Source organism: Eurosta solidaginis, chromosome 1, assembly GCF_040869045.1.
Source record: "Eurosta solidaginis isolate ZX-2024a chromosome 1, ASM4086904v1, whole genome shotgun sequence".
Classification (NCBI taxonomy): Eukaryota; Metazoa; Arthropoda; class Insecta; order Diptera; family Tephritidae; genus Eurosta; species Eurosta solidaginis.
This window is the reverse complement of record NC_090319.1, coordinates 293,827,843-293,833,708: the sequence shown is the minus strand read 5'-3', so window position 1 is coordinate 293,833,708 and position 5,866 is coordinate 293,827,843. Positions and strand designations below refer to the sequence as shown.

The 5,866-nt window shown below is 37.6% G+C and overlaps 1 long non-coding RNA gene across 1 annotated transcript; it reads right to left on the bottom strand.

The window, feature by feature from the left end:
• Positions 1-2,308: 2,308 nt before the first annotated feature.
• LOC137243581 (uncharacterized) lies at positions 2,309-5,383 on the bottom strand. The gene is made up of 3 exons (XR_010950559.1): positions 5,200-5,383; positions 5,011-5,080; positions 2,309-4,773 (listed from the first exon to the last, which is right to left on the bottom strand). It is a non-coding gene; the product is annotated as an uncharacterized lncRNA (long non-coding RNA).
• Between the last annotated feature and the right edge of the window lie 483 nt (positions 5,384-5,866).

Here is a 5,866-nt window from a genome sequence, read left to right as displayed (position 1 = left end):
CAAAATGCATCAAAATTAGCTTTCCTGTCTTCATATCCAATTGCATTTATACATTGTTGGAACAAAGGCAATATTTATTTCCAAAAAGTTTGCCACTCACAAGCTTAGACTTTTTTGTTTCATATTCCTCTCCCCTATTTCTCTTAATTTTTCTTAAATTTTGTGCATAATTATGTCGATTTCGGCTCCTCTTCTTGATTTCATGTTAATTTCTTCCATTTGTAGGGGTTCCGAATTCACTTTTAAAGTATCAGTTGATTCATCTGAAGACGATAATACTCTTATTCGTTTCCATTTCTTGGGAGCATTACTTACACTTCTTCGCAGGATAATGTCTACAATTAACTATATATAGAACATTTTTACATTTTAAGGATTACTTGATCATACCTGAATCGTTATCTGAAGGCATTACAAAATTACTATTTATTTTCCAAAATTTCTCAACAGACTGACTTAGACCACTTTCAAATAAACAGTTTCTATATTTGTTTAACAACCAAAAAATCATTCAATTTTACGAGTTAATTTTCATGGCATACCGCCAATCTCTTCAGATTATGTTATTTTATTATGGTTAGATAACAAGTAGCTGATAAACTCGATTTTAAAAATTTTGACTTAGACCACTTTCAAAATCAAGGGCTCATATATATATATATAAAGTTAAAATTATGAACGTTTGTAAGTAGGTATAAATCGGGTTGCACCCCAAACGGATCGGCCGATCACAACTACATTTGAACCACCCACTAGAAACCTTCCAAAGATTGTCATAGGCTAAACATAACTTCAATATGAAGAAGAGGGTGGCACCTACCATACAAATGGAATAATGAAAATTGGTAAGGAGCTATATGACGTTAAGTCCTAACAGCACCAATAATATATTAAATTGAAAAAAAAACAAGACAAATGGGACTTCAGAACTACGGCTGCCCTAAAAACTTAGGTTATTTCAACACGTAAATTTTATTGCAGACTTTGGTTTGGCTGTTTTTCCTTTAGCATTCTTTTATGTTATATTTAAGGGTGGTACTTTTGGATACGCCTGGAGGAACCGGAAAAACAAAAAAAAAACATTTCTGTTTAATTTGATTAATTGATGTAAGAGCAAAAAGGGAAATCACTATGGCAGTTGCTTTCTCAGATACCGCGGATACCCTTTGTGTGGTGGACGTACAATTCCGCATTTAAATGAGCCCTGTCTGCAAATATCTCATACACCGATGAGCAACATAAGTAAACGTTCAGGCCAAAGTGAGGGTGTGCGATGTGTGCACCATAACTCGTAAACAGTCGCAGCAAATTTTGGACCAAACCCTTAAGAATTTAAGGTGTAATGACCACCCCAAAGGTGGTGCTTTCCTGTTACTTGCTGGAACAGCCGAAGTTGCAGTGAATGCTTGCTTTTTCGTCTATAGATGCCCTAACGTACAAAAATTTACTCTCCTTATAAATACGAGAGGGCATTCTGGCGAAAACACTTCAGCAGCACCTTTTGCTAAAAAACTTCTCGAAATTAATTATGGCAAAATTCCTATTTCTTTACTAACAGATTTGATTTCTTTTCCTGCAATTGTTTGAAAAATTATGACATCATCTGATGTTTTAATAGCTAATGTTTCATCCAAAAATTGAATCTATCTTTACAAACTATAAATGGCTTTGAGAAAAGGCATTTTGGGCACCTTACAAATGAGGATGTTAATATCACTAGAACCAAGACAACTTATCACTCTATTAACAGTCGTGGAGGGGCTGTGCATATCCGATTGAGTTTATTAGCTCTTTTGAGCCATCAGAAATTTCTCCCCATCGATTGATCCTTAAAAAGGGTCCATAATATTATAACACTTATGCTTCGTTAATTCGATTCTCCCCGCTTATATAGTTGGACAAGGCTTTTCATCACAAAACTTTTACGAATGTCATTGAAGCAATTCATTTTATCGGATAATTTCGAAATTTCAATTTTAAATGCCTCAAATTTCCTATCCCTATCAACGAAGCTCAAGACGATCATTAGCTGCGAATCAAGGGATTGATGAGGGCAATACAAATCTTTATAGCTTCAGGGCTTCTGCAACTCAATTGTCAACTGTAATGTAACTGCTTGGTCCGGGGCGAGAAGGGTGGCGGTTAGGCATGGTGGTAGCCCGGCTGAGGCTCGTCGGCGTTGAGGCGCGGTTCTTGCCACCTTCCTCAACCCACAGTCACAAAAACAAAATTATAATTATCATGCCTAGGGAGAAAAACATAGGGACCTGTAGAAGATAAGGAGAAGGAAAAGGAGAAGAGAGCAAGCGGGAGAAGACCGTACGTGTCAGGTGGAGTCATCCCACCCCTCTTGTTCATGAGGCATGAACAACCTTGAACTCCACTTTGACTCCGATAACCGAGTGGAGTTCCCTTGTCCTGACGTTCGCCCGTCTGTAATGGTCTAGTCTAAATCACCGTCCGTCAGTGGGTTGCAACACCTAACTCATTCCTAGTGTGCCACAAGGGCAACACCCACACTAACACAAAAGAAAATTTAGAGGGCCTGCATTTTTCCTAACACTGTTTCAGCCAGTAAATTCCAAATAACTCATTTCCTCTTTATACAAGTTTATTTTCACAAATTCTATGTTTACTTATATCTAGTGATTTGTATTGGTAATTCTAAATTCTATTATTTCTTATCCTGGTCTAAACTCAATCAAAATAACAAAAAGGATACTGCAATTACTGCATATAATATTCCAAGTAAAAAAAATGTCAAATAGATAACAAGAAAATAAAATAACCCAGATAGGAACACCCTTTTACTGCAATCTTTAACTCTTGCTTGCATTAAGCAATAGTTACGGTGATCAATAAAATATGTGCATACGATTATATGGAAGGCAGAGAAACAAAAAAAATAAGAGAGATTACAACAAACTAGATAGAGATTACCATTCATTATATATAACCATTCACGTACTCATCTCCTCACGCTCATCTGCAGCCCAGGTACCAAGGCTGCAGCAGCGGGAGCTGAAAGAAAACAGAAACAAAGAGCAAAAAAAAACCCTATTCCATGTACTTTTGCACTATTATATACTATTACCTCATGGAACTTTCAGTTCCGGTTTGTAATAGTAAAAACACGCTTGCACATTTTTTGCGATCGTGTTAATTACCAAAAGAAAAACGTTTAAAAAAATAAAATAATGAAAAAAAGTGAAAAGAATCACGAGCTGAGTGCGAAACACGCTTTTAGTGAAAGTATTGTAGTAAGTATAAAAAAAAACGAAGTGGTTAAAAATTAAGTGATAAAAAAAAAGTTACAAATGTGGAGAAAAAAAAGGAGGTGACACGTGTGTCATGTAGTTTCTCCAAGTGCGTGGAGTAGGATCCTCCTTTCACACAAAGAAAAATCCAAGCCAAAAAAAAAAATGAAAAGGATTTCTATATTTTTTTGTCTGGAAAACGAAGTGAAAAGAAAAATATAATGAAAAAAAATTTAATAGAAAGAAATTAGAAATATGTAATAAAAATCGAAAAGATTCCTGTGTACCCACGGATTAGGGTGTGAGAAAAAAAATCAAAAAAAAAAAAAAAAATTTAGGCAAATACTTAGTAAGCACCAAAAATATTGAAATATATATAAGCAAATGAAATTATATGTAGGTATGTGCGCAAAAAAAGAAATGTGTGTGAAGTGGTTGATACATATGCGTGTGTGTTTTTGGGTAAGTTAAATATGTATGAAAGATGTGTATGCATATAAGAATGAGAAGATTCCAAAAAAAAACTAACTTACAATTCACCAATATTTCAGGCTTAGGAGTTAAGGGAAATTCAGGGCATAAATCTTACAATCTAAAACATAATTTTTAAACAACAAAAAACCTAAATCAATATTGTCGGTCCCCTCCGTGGTAGTTTGGTGTTGTCGTATTTGCGGCGAATTCGAATAATGTGCTGAGTGTACTCTCTACCTTTGAGATGTCTTCTCACCACAGCCCTGCTGATGTAGCAATCCACACCAGCGACCAGCTATATATAACTCACCGCTAATTGTAGTTTGTGATATGATGTGATACAACGTGAAGTGATGTGATCTGATGTGATGTGATATGTTGCGTGCTCTTGTTCGGTGTGGTGTGATGTGATGTGCAGCCCTCTCTTTGCGTTGTGTTTTGGGATAATAGCCTTTCACCTGCTAATAGCTTTGGTTGTGTTTGTGCTTACCGTGTATTTTGATGGATAGTTGGAATTGCTTGATGTTGGTTTTACTATTTCCGTGTTTGAATGTTTTGTATCAGAAAGTATGTACAAATGTGGTCGTGGTGGTTTTGAGGGTTGCGTGGTTATTGTTGGTGTGGTTGTGTGGTGGTCGCCGGTGTGTTTGTGATCGGCAGGGGTGGTTGCTGGTTGGATGTTTCGTGGTTAAGGTTATGCGTGTATTTCTGAGGTTGTGGTTTTGAATGTGCATCTGCGGTGTAGTAGCTTATCTATGTTTCGGTGGTTGGTTGCAAATGCGTGTGGTTGTGAATATGGATGTATGCAATCTTTTGGTGCGGATGCGATTTTTCTAACTTTTTCCTTTTTTTTTGTGTGGTTTGGACGAGTGAAAGTGTTTTGTGTTGTACTGGTGGCTTACGTGTTCGGTGTGGGTTGTTGTAGCTATTGGTGTTTGTGACTCGGTGTGGTGTCTTTTGGTGGCTGTGACGCGGTGTGGTTTGTAGTTGGTGGTTCGGGTGCCTCGCGCCGTTGCTTTAAGCGAGTCTCCTTGTGGTGATGCTAAGAAAAGGAAAACCAAACAACAAAAATATGAAGCTGGGCATAACAATGTCATGTATAGCATTTATAGGCCATTTCTCCAGCGAACTTTAATGTTTATCTGCCCAAACATAAATCAAATTTCTTTCAAGATCATTTTCTTTACGGAGCAGACAAACTATGAAGTTCACTTGAGAAAATGGCACTAAATTCAATATCACTTTTGGGCTAGTCACTAAGGTAGATGTGTTTACTTACCGTTGGTGGATTTTGGTGCCTAGCACCGACGGTGGTGATTGGTTTCCTTTGGGGATTCCTTCAATGTAAACTATGGATGACAAGAGGGGAATGAGATAAATTATGCGGGCGTTAATGGAGGGTTATAGGCATGGGACTACTGTACTACGGTAGGGGATTTAGATACACGGGAATGGTGGTGGTACTTACTGTTGCTGGTGGTGCTGGATCTGGTGTTGGCAGGAATACTATTTCTCTCTTGGATGCGGCACTTTTCACCGAACCGGTAGCTTACGGTTTCGCACTTTGAAACTTTATCACTTTATACACTTTTAATTTAATTTTTTTTTTTTTTTTTCTTCACTTTCACTGCACTCGCGTTGTGGGCACCGTATTCAAGGCTTTTTGATCGAGAAGAACGGGATGTTGGCCCTTTTATAGACAACTTTTTCCTGCTGTCACTACCGTTTTCCGTTTACTGTCAACCCACTTTATCCCAAAGTCACTTAAAGTTCCTGGAAGGCTTCCAGCATGTTAGCTACAACGATTGGTTCTATATTCACACACATACACACATAATACGCAGTTGCTCTGCAGACAAATGGCATTGTTATTTGCAGAGACTGTGGTGCGCGTGGGTGTAGGCGCACAGGGGCGTAGGTTGTTAAACGGCCGTCGTTACACAACCTTACCTACGCGAGGGGAATCCTGTTACAAATATGATTATATCATACAACAACAGTAATTAGTTGTAGCAGAAGGCAATCTTACCAACTCATGTTTTTTATAGAAAGGTTGGGTAAACCCCACGGGCATAAACTAGTTCGTTATATAGTAGGGCGTCATACCAAGATTAAAACAATTAAGGGCGGGATTG